We start from the raw sequence: 19,137 nt of genomic DNA on the forward strand, positions 1-19,137 counted from the left end.
TGTTTCCAGCAGTTTCCACTCCTCCTGCTGGGTTTGGGGGCTTTCTTTTTTATTTCTCCTGGAACAATCTGCACTGATAATTTTGCAAAGGATTCCAGCATTTCCTGTACAAATGGACAGAAGCACAGAAGGCCCTTCTTGCAATGATCATGGTAAGGACATAAATTCATCTCAGCTGCAGACATTACTGGTTTACTTCCCCAAGCTACAGCTTTAGGATATTAAAGCCCGACAGCACAGAAGCTCTGCTATCCCATGAAGCAGTATTTCCCCAGCATAACTGGCATAGTCTGACTGAGACACACAAAACATGGGAGACTCCACATCTGAGACAAACCTTGCCCTAATCTGCTCTTTCTTCCTTCCCAAAAAAGGGACATTGTCTGTACCTTCCCTCTCCTGGGTTGATGTAATTCAAGAAGAATCCTGGCTGCCTCTTCCAGCATGAGGGCTCCTTTAAGTAGTTAGGTATTCAAACACACTCTTCTGCATCTATCTCACCTCTGAAATATCTTGTAGTCTAAACAACCCCATACTTCCCTGTCTTTCCTAGGGTTTCCTCAGTTTAATTGCACTACCCTTCATCACCTCCAGACTTCCAGATCTCCAGAGTTTAGATATCTCAAGTTCTCACTATTTGAGAATAGCATAGACCAAACCAGGTTGGAAAAGACCTTTGAGATCATCATGTCCAACCTAACATCCAACACCATCTAATCACCAAAACCATGGCAACAAGTGCCTCATCTTCTTAAATATCTCCAGTGATGGTGACTTTACCACCTCCCTGGGCAGCACACTCCAATGGCCAATCTCTCTTTCTATGAAGAACTTCTTCCTAACATCCAGCCTAAACCTCCCCTGGTGCAGCTTGAGACTGTGTCCTCTTGTTCTGGTGCTGGTTGCCTGGGAGAAGAGACCAACCCCCACCTGGCTACAACCTTAACCCTTTTGTAGCCCCTTTCCTGATGTCTCTTTACAGCTGCTCCTAGTTTAAACCTACAGCACATTTCTCAGCCATGTGTTCCATCTGGCTATTACAGCTCCCATACAGAATGAGCTGCAGCAGGGTTATGTCCCCCTTAAAAGGAGCAGATGGAAGTATGGGTTACAAGCCCAAAAGACATCATTATACCACCTGCAAAACCCACACCTTACCAGCCTCATTCACTAACTCATTAAATTAAGCACTAATTACTGGTTAAGCAAGACTGTAACTTCTAGAAGGCTTGTGGCTGCCTTTCATGACTGCAATTTCCTTCTCCCACAGAGACTTTCATTCTAACCAGCACAGAGTCATGAATAACATTGATTCATATCATGTTTCTATATGCACATTGGTCCCATAAGGGAGAGCACACCAGAGTGGATTTTAACAAAGAATGAAATTGCATTTCTAAGGGGAAAGAGGGGAAAAAAAAAAAACCAACAACCCACAACTTAATCTTTTCTTGTCTATAACAATTCTAGACCTTGACATCATAGAATCAATAAGGTTGGAAAAGACCTCAAGGATCATCAAGTCCAACCTGTCACCCAACACCTCATGACTACTAAACCATGGCACCAAGTGCCACGTCCAGTCCCCTCCTGAATACCTCCAGGAACAGTGACTCCACCACCTCCCTGGGCAGCACATTCCAATGGCTAACAACTCTCTCTGTGAAGAACTTTCTCCTCACCTCCAGCCTAAACCTCCCCTGGGGCAGCTTGAGACTCTGTCCTCTTGTTCTGGTGCTGCTTGCTAGGGAGAAGAGACCAACCTCCTCCTGGCTACAACCTCCCTTCAGGTAGTTGTAGAGAGCAGTAAGGTCTCCCCTGAGCATCCTCTTCTCCAGGCTAAACAACCCCAGCTCCCTCAGCCTCTCCTCACAGGGCTGTGCTCAAGACCTCTCCCCAGCCTCGTTGCCCTTCTCTGGACACGTTCAAGTGTCTCAATATCCTTCCTAAATTGAGGGGCCCAGAACTGGACACAGTTTCTCAGTAAAGGGCAGATTACCTCCTGAATTTGCCATGAACAAGAGTAGTTTTCCATGCAAGTGGTCATCCCAACTCTGATAGGCTGATAGGACTGAGCTCTTGAAAGTATATACCTAAACAACTTGCTAATGCCAAGGGTTACCCAGCTCATCAGAACTGAGCATAATGTTGGAGGCAGCACTGGAAAAACCATTGGGGATGGGTAACTTCCAGAAAGTAGTTTACAAATGACTCCTCCTAATAGCACAGTAGTTTATACCAGTGGGTTCCTGACTGCATTCTTGTTATTTAAAACACTTAGAAACAATAGTTAAGATGAATGACCATAAGGTTAGGGGGTAACTAGGAAATGATATTATAATTAATTAGAACAAAGGGAATTGCAACTGTTGTGACTGCCATCATCAGTGATTGCAACAGGCAAAGCCTCATGCCTCCACACAGTTCATTGCCAAATCAGAGTCCAATAGCTGCACAATTAGGATTAGAATTATGAAAGAAACTGTTTATAAAGCATGTTCCTACAGAGCATAGTCCAGAAACAGCTTAAGCAATTCAAAATAGCTTTAAAAGGCTCAGATGCATGTACATCTTTTAAAAGATTAAGTAAAATACACATTAGAGAGCTTCCCCACCGTTCAGGAGCCCAGCTTGATGAGCTACAAGATTGTTTCCCCCACCATAAATGAAACAATGTATTTCATGTTAAAATAAAGAAAGATATGAACTGATAGTGAGCAACAGCCTTACCAAAAGCTTAATGGTAAGTGAGGAAGAGAAGTTGCAGAGGTTCACAAAAGGAAACTAAGATAAACCTCTCCTGAAATGCTGTTAAGAAATGATGAGGGAAAGGATTTTAACTGGTACTTCTCTGCATTTTTTTTGCCATTATCTTACATGTCATAGAATGGCTTAGGTTGGAAGGGACCTCAGAGATCCTCTACTGCAACCCTCCTGCCATGGGCAAGGACGCCCTCAACTAGATTTTGTCGCCCAAGGTCTCATCCAATTTGGCCTTAAACATGTCCAGGGAGGGGACATTTTCCTCCTTCTCTGACAAGAAAGTATGCTGCAGTTATGTTCAGATATTGCATTTTTAATAAAGCAAGTTTGCAGAATCACAGAGAGCAGGAGAAGTAGCAAGGACCCTCAAGCACAAGCCCTACGAGGAGAGGGTGAGGGAGCTGGGATTGTTTAGCCTGGAGAAGAGGAGGCTCAGGGGAGACCTTATTGCTCCCTACAACTACCTGGAGGGTGGTTGTAGATAGGAGGGGGTTGGTCTCTTCTCCCAGGCAAGCAGCACCAGAACAAGAGGACACAGTCTCAAGCTGCACCAGGGGAAGTTTAGGCTGGAGATGAGGAGAAAGTTCTTCCCAGAGAGAGTTGTTAGCCATTGGAATGTGCTGCCCAGGGAGGTGGTGGAGTTACCATCCCTGGAGGTGTTCAAGAGGGAATTGGACATGGCACTTGGTGCCACGGTTTAGTTAGTCATGAGGTGTTGGGTGACATGTTGGACTTGATGATCCTTGAGGTCTTTTGCAACCTTATTGATTCCATGACTGCATTTGGAGTACCAAACCAGACACATTCAGGGTGCAGGGTTAATCAAAGAGACAATCTGCAAATGAATTAGTTTGCTGGTGTGAGAAAACTAGGCATAAATGGCAAGTAATTATGTTATCAAGCATTACCATTTATGACACTCCTCCTAAGCATGAGATCACAGAAACACACAGAATATATCTGGTTGGAAGGGACCTTCAAGAGCATCCAGTCCAGGGACTCCAGTTGCCAGGCTTGGCAAACATCAGGTATGCCCAATGACAGGACAAGGGTCAATGGGTGGAAGCTGAGGGATAGGAAGTTCCATGGAAACATGAGGAAACATTTTTTCACTGTGAGGGTGACAGAACACTGGAACAGGCTGCCCAGGGGGGTTGTGGAGTCTCCCTCTCTGGAGATATTCAAAACCTTTCTGGATGCATTCCAGCGTGATCTGGTATAGGTGATCCTTCTCTGGCAGGAGGGTTGGACTGGATGAGCTTTCGAGGTCCCTTCCAACCACTAATACTCTGTGATTGCATTGACTTTAATTCAGGCAAGGCTAATGCAGGGCTGTGCTGTTTCAAAGGAAAATTAGAAGTCTCTGAAGTAGAGAAACACTCTGCAAATCCTACGTCGTACAGTTTTAGGACATCTGGAGATTCTTTGTTCTCTGCAATTCCCACTTCTCCCCTAAAGATCATTATTAAAGTGTCAAATAAAAACTGCTAGCAAGCCCTCAGTATTTCATAACAGATTGTGCTTTTGTGCATGATAGCATCTTGTGAGGGTGTGAGACAAGAGGGAAAACAATACATGGAAAAACATTCACAGCAGAGAAGTCAATGCAAAGCAGAATAAAAGAAGGAAAAGTATTCTCTTTGCTCATTTTGAGCGTCCAGACAAGTTCACTTCGCCCAAAGGAAATGGCAGGAGCCTCCTTGTGCAGAACAAAGCACTGAAGAATACCCTGAGAGGAAGGAACAATCACAAACCGCAGGGAAGATAAACAGAACAGACTGACCTAAGTTTCTTCAGCTTTTATGGCAACTTTCAAAATAGGAGCATCCATATCTTGGAGCTAAAATAAGAAAGAAAATGAAGGATAAGATCTGCCAATCAACTTTCCAGATTTGGCAAGCTTCTTCTTGATGGCCTCTACTTCTCAGCTGCTATGTTTCACTCCCTGGTCCTTTAAATCATTTTGACACCAGCATGACTCCATTGAAACCAGCAGGGTTACAGCATAACAGAGCAGACAATTAGGCCCACTAGTGTGATTGCTGGTTGCTAGACTCAGGGAAAAACAACTCTCTTTGAGCCTCACACAAGTTCTTCTAAATGACTCAGTGAGGTGAACTAATCCAAAAGACATCAGGCAATGGTTGTGCTTGGAGGAAATCTAGTGAGTTGGATTTCATTTCTTTCCCCAGTTCACAACTCTCTTGAGCTAGGACCATAAATAATCTGGACACCATAACTCTCTGAAGGCACTTCTAATTCCACAGATGTGATTAGCAAATTAACAGAAGCTGGGAAAAACCAGCAGGTCAGCTGGTCTGCCCTTTTGCCAGCAAATTTCACCCAGTCTTTGAGGCCAGTAACTTGTCTGTCTGATTAAAGCATTCCTTGTGCTTCAGCTGTAGGATAGTTTCCCAAATGATAAACAGATTTGAAGCTTTCAAAAGAAGTTCACTACTTCCCTAGTGGTAAACTTCACATGTTAAATCATAGAATTATCAGCCAGGTTGGAAAAGACCTCAGAGATCAGCAAGTCCAACCTAATACCTAACACCTCATGACAACTAAACCATGGCTCCAAGTGCCACATCCAATCCTCTTTTGAACACCTCCAGGGCTGGGGACTTCACCACCTCCCTGGGCAGCACATTCCAATGGCAAATTACTCAATAATTCTATTTAAAAAGCCAAAAACAAACAAGAAAAGAACCAACCAAAACAACAAATAAAAAAGAGAGGGGGAAAACCAAACAACAACAAAACCACAACTCCACAAAGAAAAGCAAACAAGAAAAGCAAACAAACAAATAACAGCAAAGAAAGGCTTTCCAGGAACATCAGGGCAAAGAGCAAAAGTAAACCTGTAAAATACCATATGCCATATCACAGGTACCTGCTGTATCTGCAAATTAACAAGCACTCAAGCTGGTAATGCTCTAGAAAAGCCAAAAGTGGCTCTCACTCTAAGCAAGTGATGATTCTGCAGGAGGTGGGGCTCAAGATGCTTCCTCAGGACAGCACCAGGAGACATCCAGGATTGCAACTGCAAAACAAAATCCCACCCCACAGTTTTAAGGCAAGCCCTGAAGAATCATTGCACTTCCAGGCTAAGTAATTCTCTGCAGCTGCTCAGGCTTCATGACACTAAATAGGAACTTGTAGTTCCCAGAATTAAGTCGTTTGCTACAGCTGCTAACAGTCGTTTGCAGGAATAGCCACGGCTGAGAGATCCCCAGCATTAAAATCTGTGTGTGGAGGCTGTATCATTACATTGCTTGACTCAACTCTTCTTAAAGTGAGCATTTACTGAGCTGTTTAGCCCTCTATTTCTCCCTATGTATCTAAAGATGCTAAGTTGTTCTCATTACACAATGACAATGGATTTATTTCTGGTGCTGTTCACGTTTCCTAGGCACTCTGTCTCCAGGTGGCAGAAAGTGCAGCTAAAGACACTGAGATTATATGTTTGCCCATGTGCTTCCAGTACCCTGCAGATCATTTGAAGGGACTGGGCTTCTTTTTTGTCTCTCATGGTTTTTTCTTTGGGATAGGAAACTGCAAAAAGTGTTTTCCTGCTGGACAAAAATCTCTTTTCATTTCATAAACTCAGCTACTGGAACAGGCTGCACAGGGAGGTGGTGGAGTCACCATTCTTAGAGGTGTTCAGAAAACAGGTAGACATAGCACTTTGGGGCACAATTTAAAGGCCATGGTGGTGTTGGGTTGATGGTTGGACTTGAGGATCTTAGGAGGTCTTTTCCAACTGAAGTGATATTCTGTGATCCTGGAAGTTGGCTAATCATAGTGTCTTCTGGGAGCCAGTTATGAAGGAGGTGATGACAGGCCCTTTGTGGTTTTGAAAGCTAGGGAGCTTTAGGGAACAGCACAGCTTACATTTGGCATGTTGGGGCAGAAAATGGGTTACAGTGAGAGCTTGGTGGATTTGTAGCAGCGAGAGATGGCAGTTGCTGCCAGGGAGGAAGGCAAGGTCTCCCCTCCTCTTGCCTGGAAGTGCAGAACCCAAATGCCTTCCTTAGCCATTCCTTAGTTCTCACTGGCATTTTCAGCACAAATTTTAGAGGCAGATTGCAGAATCACAGAATGGTTGAGGTTGGAAGGGACCTTCAGACATCATCTGGTCCAAGCTCTCTGCTCAAGCAGGGCCACCTACAGCCAGTTGCCTAAGACCATGTCCATCCTTCCAACTTCTAAGGATGGAGACCCCACAACTTCCCTGGGCAGTCTGTGTCAGTGCTCAGTCCCCTATACAATGAAAAAGTGGTTTGTTTTGATGTTCAATGGGAACCTCCTGTGTTTCAGCTTGTGCTCACTGACGAGAGCCTGTCTGTGTCCTTTCTACATTCTCCCTTCAAGTATTTATTTATATGCATTGATGTGACCCCCTTGAGCCTTTTCTTCTCCAGGCTGAACAGTCCCAGCCCTCTCACACTCTCTTCTTATGACAGATGCTGCAATCTGCTAATAATTATGGTGGCCCTTTGCTGGAATCCCTCCATTAAGTCCCTTTCTCTCCTGCATTGGGCAAGACCAGGAGCAGAGCCAGCACTCCAGATGTGTCACACTAGCGCTGAGCAGAGGGTGGTGACACTCCTCCTAAGGCAGAATAAGGAAGGAAGTGCCAAGGGACCTTATCTTCACATGCAGAGACACACTGATGAGAACATTGTTCACAAAGTCCTCCAGATTCTTCCTGCACCCTTCAGCACCAATCTCATCAAAACATCTTACAAAAGACTGCAGTTAAGAGCCTTTCTGCCTGGCTGCTCTCCAGCCTGTAGCACTGCATGGGGTTGTTGTGGCCAAAGTGCAGCACCTGGCACTTGGACTTGTTGAATGCCATCCTGTTGGACTCTGCCCATCTGTCCAGCCGGTCAAGGTTCCTCTGCAGAGCCCTCCTACACTCCAACAGATCAACACCTGCCCCCAGCTTGGTGTCATCTGCAAATTTACTGATGACTGACTCAATTCCCTCATCCAGATCATCAATAAAGATAAAGATTCTACTCTGGATCCTTGAAAACATCATCATAATGTAACCCAGAATGCATTTACCTTTGCAGTTTGATTAACAGTAGAAGAGAAGTGACTAATCTAACTCAGAGTGAGATCAATATTCCTTTGCTTACCAAACAGCCAAACAGGACATGTGAGTTTTCAGTCAATGAAGCCCTTGCAATGGAAAAATATGATAGAGAGAGGGGCCTGAGATCCTTGTCACAAAGGCCCCTGTGATAACCCCTAGAAGAGATACCTTAAAGCCTTAAATACTTTGGGAAATCAGGTGCTCATAACAAGCCTAAGCTTTCTGCATCTAGAAAGTCCAAGGCTGCTTTTGAGGTCAGCATGGTGTATCAGTTTTCTAAGTGAAAATGAGCTCAGATTGCAATCTCAAAAAGGAAACAAATCCATAGAAGGCTGCTAGCCAGGTGAATGTGTTTGCACTGGTTCCCGTGTTACATGTCACATCTTCTACCAAAGATTAGAAGGAAACTGCAGGCAGATCGTGGCATGTGCAGTATGAGCTCACAGCGGGAGCTAAAGATGAAAATCTCGGGAGTCAGAGTTCACCACGAGCTCTAAGAATCCTTCCAGGTGTTTTCATGGAAATTGATACAATGGAGCCCAGAGATGAAAGAGCACATATATATTCTTTTAAATCATAGCTTCGGGGTTTAAAGCTAAGCTCAGCAGGTACTGGGAGACCCAGCATGGATTTCAAAGCAAATGTACATCTAAAGAAAGCAATTTTTCATTATAATTGCATTTTACACTTCATTGGCTTTTTGTTTTCTTTTTGTGTGTGTGCTTTTTTTTCTTTTCCTCTCAATTTTCTCTTCCTACACTATCACAATCAATCTTTTCTTCTGCTGCTTCTTCTCAGGAAAAAAAAACCAACACATTTGAGACAATGACAACAAGCATTTCTGTCCGTGTTTGTGGCTGCTTCACTTACTGCTTCCTGACTCTGTGCCCAGCTCTGGCACAATTCAACTTAAAACTAGGTAAGTCAACAGCTCACTAATACAGAAGCAACAGTGATGGAACAAAGAATTCATGGGAAGTTTCCTGTGTCAGATGCAGGCTATGGAAAAGAGAGTGAAGAGACAGTTTGCACTTAAGACCTGCCATAGCATTCTAGAGAAAACGGTGGTTTGAACATTCCTGTTTAGTGGTGATAAGAAGACAAGAATCCTGTCAGATCTTGCTAGCCATACATGCAAAGATAATGCCTTCACATGGAATTTTGAGAGGATATATGGTATTTTATGGGATGGCCTGAAAGCCACTTGCACCATTTCCCACATGTCCTAGTCACACAACCAGATTTGCAGATGCAAACTTCTCCAAAGGCACAACATGCACTTTAGGTGGTGGGAGAGATGGAATGGAATGGAATGGAATGGAATGGAATGGAATGGAATGGAATGGAATGGAATGGAATGGAATGGAATGGAATAGAATAGAATAGAAATAAGAATAAGAATAAGAATTAACCAGGTTGGAAAAGACCTTTTAGATCATCGAGTCCAACCTAACATCCAGCACCATCTAATCAACTAAACCATGGCACCAAGCACCCCATCCAGTCTCTTCCTAAACACCTCCAGTGATGGTGAGTCCACCACCTCCCCAGGCAGCACATTCCAATGGTAAATCTCTCTTTCTGGGAAGACCTTCTTCCTAACATCCAGCCTAAACCTCCCCTGGCACAGCTTGAGACTCTGTCCTCTTGTTCTGGTGCTGGTTGCCTGGGAGAAGAGACCAACCCCCACCTGGCTGCAACCTCCCTTCAGGTAGTTGTAGAAAGCAAGAAGGTCTGCCCTGAGCCTCCTCTTCTCCAGGCTAAGCAACCCCAGCTCCCTCAGCCTCTCCTCACAGGGCTTGTGCTCTAAACCCCTCCCCAGCTTTGCTGCCCTTCTCTGGATGACTCTCACGTTTGGTTTGGAAGCTCTCGTTTGTGTGTGTAGGCAAAGATTTTGCACACAAGAGTCTGGAAAAGTGTATTTATGGGTCAAGTCCATTTCAGAGAGCACTTTAATGATCCTTTTGGATCACACACTCTGTGCCTTAGATCACTCTAAAGACTTCCAAGGTACTTGATGGTGTTCATATGGATGAGGTAGTGGCTCTATATAGTTTGTACCCCAGACCTTTGTGTTGCATGGAAGTGACATACAGCCTATAGCACTGTTTACAAATAAATCTATAAAGTTTATCTATTTACTTTATATATACATATTTCTTTGTATATATTAGCTCTTTCTTTTATATTTATTTTATATATAAATATTTAAATATTAATCCTTTCTTTTATATTTCTTTATATATCTCTATTTCTTTTTAAATATTAGCCCTTTCTTATATATCTATTTTTTAATATATATTTATATTTCTTTTTAAATATTAACCCTTTCTTTTCTATCTCTATATATATATTTATTTTAAATAATAACCCTTTCTTTTACATCTATTTATATATATATATATTTATTCTTAAATATTAACACTTTCTTTTCTATCTATTGAGATATATATATATATATTTATTTTTAAATATTAGCCCTTTCTTTAATATCTATTTTTATATATAGAATCATAGTATCAGTCCGGGTTGGAAGGGACCACAAGGATCATCTAGTTCCAACCCCCTTGCCATGCGCAGGGACACCTCACACTAGAGCAGGCTGGCCAGAGCCTCATCCAGCCTGGCCTTAAACACCCCCAGGGATGGGGCCTCAACCACCTCCCTGGACAACCCATTCCAGGGTTTCACCACTCTCATGTTGAAGAACTTCCTCGTCACATCCAGCCTGAATCTCCCCACCTCCAGCTTCATTCCATTCCCCCTAGTCCTATCACTACCTGAGATCCTGAGAAGTCTCTCCCCAGCCTTCCTGTAGGCCCCCTTCAGATACTGGAAGGCCACAATAAGGTCACCCATTTTAAGTATTAGCCCTTTCTTTTATATCTATTTATATCTATTTATATTTCTTTTTAAATATTAGCCCTTTCTTTTATATTTTTATATATAGATAAAATGCATATAAATATATATATTATATCCATATTATTATATATAATATATAAAAATGTATTTATATTATATATTTTTTATATATATATATATATATATATATATATATATATATATAATTTCTTTTTAAATATTAGCCCTTCCTTTTCTGTTATCAAAAAGGGAACAAACAACATTGGCTTCATCTGAGTGGTTTAATACAATCCAGCCCTTTGTTCGGTTACCACGAAAGCCCTTTACAACAGTTGCCTGGAATTTATAGGTTTTTTCCATTTGCAAGTAAACTTTTTTTTTAAAAGCTGTTAAAAAAAAAACAAAACCCAAAACTTTAAATAAGTAGGAATTGAATGCTCAGGAGAAAAACGTCTTTGAAAACACACCGAGGGTATAAACCACGACTTTATCAGACTCTCTCCTGGGTTTCTGCAACCCCGGATGCCAGAACTCCAGCCACAGAAAGAGTGATATCAGGAAGCATCAACTTTGCAGTAGGGAACGTAGAGCAGTTGTTTCCAGCTCCATCTAGATGTGAGTAGAGAAGCAATAAGGGGAATTTTTTATTCATGCATAGGATTCAACATAGAAATAACTTTTTGTGCTGCAGTTGCATTCCAAGGGAACTTCCACTAGCATATTGTGCTTCAAAGAATTGTGAAGGGGGCCTACAGGAAGGCTGGGGAAGGACTTCTCAGGATCTCAGGTAGTGATAGGACTAGGGGGAATGGAATGAAGCTGGAGGTGGGGAGATTCAGGCTAGATGTGAGGAGGAGGTTCTTCACCATGAGAGTGGTGAAGCCCAGGAATGGGTTGTCCAGGGAGGTGGTTGAGGCCCCGTCCCTGGAGGTGCTTAAGCCCAGGCTGGATGAGACTCTGGCCAGCCTGATCTAGTGTGGGGTGTCCCTGCCCGTGGCAGGGGGGTTGGAACTAGATGATCCTTGTGGTCCCTTCCAACCCTGAATGAAACTATGATACTATGATACTATGACTATTTGGATATAAGCAAAGAAATGCATGGAAACACATTGGTAAAGAAATGTATGGAAGCACACTGATTTCCCCCAGGGGAATGCTAACTCTGTTCTGGCAAACCATAATACTGCACACTGTACAGCAAATTCATCTATCTGCTGGATAAATTCCATATAGGACTATGTGAGACACTGTAGAATAGAAGTAGAATTCATGGTTTACTTCTACCAGCAGCAGAGCTAGTGGCATTTTGTGTGATAGATCTTAAGGAGAAGGGGGGCTGGAGGGGAGAGGGAAAAATATGAAAATGGTTTGGTTTATGTTCAGTAAGCAAGCAAGAAATCAAAACCAAATATAAGAGTATGAACTAGGTATTTGCTGTCATTATTATTGCACACTGCAATGCTCCACATTGCCTAAAACCTTCCAGACAAAGACTCTGAAGCTTTAACAGCCTTTCAGGAATTAATGAAGGTGAAAGCCAAGGCCACTGGAAGGAAAATTGAGTTGTACAGTAGTTATGGGATTTATCAAGGATCAGGCAGTGAACTGGTGAAGTGAAAATAAGAGCAGGAAGTTTCCATTCCAGTACCCTCATCTCACTACTAGACTGAACAGAAGAGCTTTGCTGCTTCTCACAGACATTCTGTAAGAAGCTGAGGGACTTAACACAGCAAAGCAGTACATTCTACTGTTTTTTTTAATAGAGTGTTTGCCTGACCCACCATTGGGTGTAGGCAAGAAAGATTGAGTAAAACTCCCTGTAAAATTGTTCTTGCTTCAATGTCAGCTGGACAACTACACATTGTGTGCCACGTGAGCAGTATGACTAAGCTAAACAGTTATCTACCAAAGCAAGAGGTACCCAAAACCACTTTTGTTTCTGTTGTGAAATAGAATAGAATAGAATAGAATAGAATAGAATAGAATAGAATAGAATAGAATAGAATAGAATAGAATAGAATAGAATAGAATAGAATAGAATAGAATAGAATAGAATAGAATAGAATAGAATAGAATAGGACCAAGTTGGAAAAGACCTTCGAGATCATGGAGTCCAACCTATCATCCAACACTATCTAATCAACTAAACCTTGGCACAAAGTGCCTCATCCAGTCTCTTCCTAAACACTTCCAGTGATGGTGACTCCACCACCTCCCTGGGCAACACATTCCCATGGCCAATCTCTCTTTCTATGAAGAACTTCTTCCTAACATGCAGCCTAAACCTCCCTTAGCACAGCTTGAGACTGCATCCTCTTGTTCTGGTGCTGGTTGCCTAGGAGAAGAAACCAACCCCCACCTGGCTACAACCTCCCTTCAGATAATTGTAGACAGCCATAAGGTCTCTTCTGAGTCTCCTCTTCTCCAGGCTAAGCAACCTCAGCTCCCTCAGCCTCTCCTCATAGATCTTGTGCTCCAACATAAACTTAGATACAGATTTAGATAGATACAGATCAGTTTGTAAGTTCAACATTAGTTAAATCATCATCTGTCTCCACTGAGCATGTCTCCCTGGTCACTCTCCCCTTGGTTGTCCTGAGCTGAATTGAAAAATTAAGTGCAAGTTTAAGTCACACAAGCTGAGGCTGCTACTGAAGCCCTGTAAGATGAGCACTGCTGCAGACACATTTAACACAACAAACAAGGTCTGTTCAGATGTAGCGCTGAGCAATCCAACCACATTAACCTTTTCTGCTGACTGCTGTTGCCTGGGAGCACTGAACCACAGAGTTACCCCATGAGGGTGAGCAAGAGAAGCTGCATTCATCCACTGAGCACTGTGGATTGCTGGAGCTGGCAGGGAGTCAATGGTAAGGGTCAGGAAGAAAAACCTCAAAATGTGCCACATGTCTTGGAGGTTCACAGAACCATCAAAACCTTGTCATGATTAAGGGAGCCAGACCGGTCTCCTAATTGCCTGTGGTTTGTCTGTCATAATTTTCACATGTGCCATGACTACTCTGTGCAAAGTTACCCATTTGAAAAGCTAACCCCTTTATTAGGGTGCAAACTACACCACACAGGATAAGAGCACAGAATCCATTTTCATCCTTCCGATGGTCGTCCCCTCTTGACCTGCTCACGTTAAACAGCAAGCACAAGGAACTGTCCTTTGTTCCCTGTGTATTGCCAGCACAATCTTCAGAATGCTTTTTCCTTTGCAGTATGTCAAAGACCTGTGTTGCACTACTGACATGTCTTTGAATTGAAAAAGAAATGTTGAAAGCCTGATTATCTTCGAGACTAAGGAATTGTGGTTAATTCAAACACTCCAATGCCTCTTGGGTCCCCATTAGGGGACATGCCACAATAAGGACAGATAGAATAGAATAGAATAGAATAGAATAGAATAGAATAGAATAGAATAGAATAGAATAGAATAGACCAGACCAGACCAGACCAGACCAGGTTGGAAGAGACCTTCAAGATCATATGGACTGCAGTTTCCAGACTCAGGTCTCTGGCTGAATCTAATTTGCTGTGTGCTTCCACAGCAATAAAATGGCAAACTGGAGTGAGAGACTTACTGGAGGAGCTATCAGGTCAAGATCAGTCTTGCATTCAGCCCCTGGTAATGTGTGCCAACAGATTTCATATTCTCAGTCCACTGTGCCTTATTGCTGTTTAAATAGGTCTTGTATGTGTACTTAAAATGCTTAACTGCCTTCCTCAAGTGTTTGGAGAGCTACAGGACAAAAGGCCATATGTCTTTAGGATTGCTCTGCACAAGCAAGAGGCCCAGAGCATGGCCACCTGTGATTGCAGCAATGAGCTCTGTGACCCAAAGCATCCCTAGGACTTCCACACATCTCTGGAAAAATATAATCTCTACCCTTAGCTTCAGCAGGGAATATGGGGACCCTGTTACTCCAAGGTAATGCAGAGCAGTGGTGGGTGGCTTAGCCACAGTCCTATATTTTTAGGACAAGCAGCTAGTGGTGCAAAATGATGCTTCAAAAAGCAGTAAGGGATCATCAGCCAGATTTTGAGCTTGCTGCTACTCCAAGTCACTCCAGATTCTGAGCTCACTGCTACTCCAAGTCACTCCAGATTCTGAGCTCACTGCTACTCCAAGTCACTCCAGTGAAGTAATAGATTTACACTTGTCCCAGCAAATGAGATCAGCACCACATTTATTTAACAGAGCAGATCCCCAGCTGGATTTATTGTCACAGCTCTGTAGTTATCCGTGTCAGTCAGCGCTCTGGCTGTAGCTTCAGTCACAATGTTAGGTTGTTGATCACCATTTATCATTCAAATAATTTAGGTGATCAAGACAAACTACTGATCCACTCATCTTTATTGCTTCTTAGAGAGCAATTCTTATTTAGACTGGTGAGTGAAAAATCAGTGGCACATTTCCATCAGTGACATCACCACTGAGAGGGATACAGCTAAGAGGCCACATACTCTTAGCTCAGCAAAGAGCTGCTTCTAAAAACATCTCTTTACCTTTTCCCCTCTCTCAGTTGGATGCTCAAGAGGTAATGATGGAGTGTCACAGAGCCAGGAATATTTATTGTGGTTTGTCATGCCTGCAAGCTTACAGACAAGGTGTTCTGCTTCAAAAAAAAAGAAAAAAGAAAAAAAAATATTTATTTTGGTTACTTGGATTACTGCCTGGGCAGGAAACAATGAAACAGATGTCAGGGAGCTGGATGAGTAATAGAATCATTCTGAAGAGTGATCTGAGCTGCTAAGAAGATGACACTTGAGAGGTCAGAGGCACAAAACAGTTTCTTTCTCTCCGGCCTCAGAGCTTGAAACCTTGTTGAGCTGGTGTGGTCAGTGCAGCTATTGTTTAGATCCATTCAGACATCATGAAGGTCTTCAACAGTGCCACTTCAAGGAGGGAGGAAAATATCAGTATTCAAAAGACCAAAAAAAGGAAAGGCAGGGAGATGGATTACAGCTAGAGAAACTGTTTCGTGTATCATTGTGCTATTCAGACACAGATTCCCCAGACAAGATAAGAAACTATTAGCTACCCAGACTATCCCCAGCTGTGCAAGCTTCCCCCTGCCTCCCATTCAGGGAAGAGCTCCAGCCAGGGCTGTCCTGGTGCTCAGTGGATGTGGAATCATTGTTTATGCTACAGGGATAATGACAGCTCTTCTTGGTCCTGACGGGAACCCTCCCCCCACCCCAGTGCTAGTCCTCAACCAAATGAGGAAGAGATGCTTCCTGCCCACAAAGCCTCCAGCCAAAGCCAGCAGGGCACAAAAAAGGTGTGTAGGCAGCACTGTTACTAACTCTCCTGCAAACTGGGGAAGTGGAGCATCCAGACCTAAAGGAACTGGCCTGAATTCACAAGGGATAGTTAGGACAGCAGGGGTCCTTCAAGTAGCTCAGTTGGTAGTGCATCAGACCCTTAATGGGAAGGTTGTGAGTTCAAAGCGGACTTGATGATCTTTGAGGTCCCTTCCAACCTTAGGAATACTGAATACTGGAAGCCAGTGGCGTCTCAGGGCTGAGCACTTCGATCACAAACCCATGCACTGATCAGAAGTTTGCAACATTGACAGCCCTTTACCCAGGTGTAACTGGCCTAGTAATAGCTCAATCCGGGATTGTATATGCAGACCCCTCCACCCTCAACATGCTGAGCAGCCAAAATCCAAACAGCACTAAAGTTACAGCACAGATGAAAGGGGCCCCCAAACTTACAGAATCCCTGAGGGTTTCTGTGGTTGGTTGTAGTTTCCCCCCAGCACTAACTTTTGCCAGACCAACTCAGTCAGAAGCAAATGAAGCTGTATTTACAAGCAAAAACTACACTCTACAATGGAATGCAATGAACATGTACAAAATACACAGGATGTACAATATTATGCAGATATTTACAATTACTAAACAGCACAAGGACCCTCCTGGCCAAGGACCAGGGGAAGCTACGAGCTTCTCCCTCCCTGCCTCCCTTACCCCCCTGTACAAAAAGGACAAGAGAAAGCAGCAGAGAAGTTAGACTTAGCCAAGGCCAGCCAAAGCATGCAGATTATCTCTCCTGAGTGAAGCAAAACCAGCCAGAGATCAGAAGAGAAAAGGAAGAGTTGTTATGGTACAGCTCCTCTTATTCCAGATATTTACCCAATGAATTTGTTTAGAACAATCTTTTGTTTTCCCTTTTGATACCCAATAGTGATTTATTTCTATTTTTCTACTTTTCTGCTCGAAATCTGTCACTAAATTCTAAAGGCATAGCTTAAAACCACCACAGTTTGTCACAGCAGGCATGCCCTAACACTGCACCCGGGGCAAGAGGCGGCTATAGTCAGAGGACTTCTGTAACAGAACTACCACAGCATTGAAACGCAAACAGCAACGCATTCGGTTACCCTGCTTTTATTACCATAGGTTGCAAGTCATCTGCAGGCAACAATTAGTAGACTTTCTGAGGATGTTTTTCCTCACGCTGAAAGCTTTTTGCTCCACAAAGCAGGCACAGAATACGTCTTCATTTGCTTCGCTGAAAGCGCGTTGAACAGAGAGCACCAGGATCAAACCACAACGCTGCCAAACAGGACTGGAACTTTCTGTCGAAGTAAGATGCTGCCACCTTCAGGCCAAACCGAGGGCCAGCAGAACCTCCGTGGAGGCAAAACGAGCCCTGAAATACTGGACATAAAGAGGCAAGAAAAAAACCCGAACATCTCGATGCCAGGCCAATAATATCTATTTAGAGACTTTTCTGATAAAACAAATCCTTTTTAATGGCACGAAGGGGAGCTAAAAGAAATGATGAGCACACTTCCTGGGGAGATTTACACCTCTTAGTTTGGGGTTGTTTTTTTGTTCTGTACAATGCTTTTTGCTTACAAAGAAAGGCTTATAAAACACTTTAGAATAAGGAGATGTAGGGTCTGTGCTTGCTGCTCAGCATTGAGAAGTCTTTATCTTGTCGTCAAAGATAACAGGAATGAGACAGAGGATTACAGGAAACAAGGAATTAGTTGTGCAGGTCAGATTTGGGCTAGCACACGGAGCTTGGCATATTTTCTTGCTCATTACAAAGACAGCATGGATTTCTTAAGAGCTATAACTTACATGAGCAAGATCAAGGAGAAGAGAAATACAGAGTTGGGGGTGGGGGGGAATGGGGGTGGTCCCTCAAATAAACCACGGGAAAAGCACAGGCTGTTTATTCTTTTCACCTCAGAGAAACTCCATGGATTCCTCTGGTATCTGTACAAATTTTGGGGATCTGGCAGAAACTTGGAACTACCCCTGAGAAAGCCTTTTCCCTCAGCTTTGAGATTTCAGTGCCCTTCTCTGCCAGCTTTTGACAATGTGACTTGACTGGAGTCAGGATGTCAGCAGTTCACCAGTCAAAAACCTTCCAGAGCCATCTGCAAGATGAGATTCTGAAAAGCAGAGAGGCCATAGAGCAAACTCAAGGAATCTTCTGGCTGTGTTTACCTTGTTAAGTGCTTGCCCAGAAGTGGAATGCTACTATGTGCTCTGCACAAGGTAGCCCAGAGAGCTCTCACTTGCGGTTCACACAGCAGAAAGAAAATCACGCCGCAGGTATGGCTGTCCCCTTCTGCAAATTAGGCAAAAGAAATCAGCAAAGTCGTTTTGGTGATGAAGATGAACAAAGCCTAGCTGAATGCCACAGGTGGTCAGGACCTCAGAGTCCACAAGATGGTACTCATAGCACTGGCCAAGAAGGACCTGCTACATTAATGGCACAGCACTGCATCCCAACAGGCCTCTGAGGGTGGTACTTAGCTGTAAGATCAAAGCACATCCTTCTGGGGCGCAGCACAGAGGGCAGGCTGTGCCTTCCAAAGAAACACAGCCAAGTGGAATTTTTTTATGAAGATCAGAAACCTGTCTGCAGCCTCACAGGGCAAACCTTTGCAAGGGTGGGAGGGAGGGGGAAAGAATAAAAGCATGGGTTTTATTACAAATACATTTCTAAAATACAGTATTTCATGTTAGCAGGATTTCTTAATGATGACTTTAACTTGTTCTCAGACCTCAGTTATGCTGGGGAGGAAAAAAAGAAAGGTTAGCATAGCAAAGACCAGGCTGCATGAAAGCCTGCAGAAGCCTTTTTATGTGCAGGAACACATCAAAGAGCTTCAAGGGGTTTAATAATGGAACCACGACAGCCTGAAGAATAAACAGAATTTGAGTGGACAGATGCACAGGACTTAGAGCTTAACCTAGGAGCCTGCAACTTGCTGAAAGGAGCCAATATTAAAGCAATTATGCATTTAAAACAATTACTATTTATTCTTCAAAGAGCCACAGCCAAGTGAAGTAACCCATTTAGAATTATTTCTGGTGATTGCATCGCATCCCCAAATTATATGTCTGCATGCTCTTTGAACTCAGGCTCC

General features: G+C 43.3%; 1 long non-coding RNA gene across 1 annotated transcript in view; it reads right to left on the reverse strand.

The window, feature by feature from the left end:
- Nucleotides 1–17,160, reverse strand: part of LOC137453235 (uncharacterized) — a 120,013-nt gene extending 102,853 nt beyond the window's left edge. Inside the window, exon 1 of the long non-coding RNA XR_010990297.1 lies at nt 17,142–17,160. This is a non-coding gene — a long non-coding RNA (uncharacterized lncRNA). The remainder of the gene's footprint in view (nt 1–17,141) is intronic.
- Nucleotides 17,161–19,137: the final 1,977 nt, after the last annotated feature.

The sequence above is a fragment of the Melanerpes formicivorus genome, unplaced genomic scaffold, assembly GCF_026170545.1.
Source record: "Melanerpes formicivorus ecotype bairdi unplaced genomic scaffold, bMelFor1.0.p_v2 SCAF_63, whole genome shotgun sequence".
In the NCBI taxonomy this organism is placed as follows: Eukaryota; Metazoa; Chordata; class Aves; order Piciformes; family Picidae; genus Melanerpes; species Melanerpes formicivorus.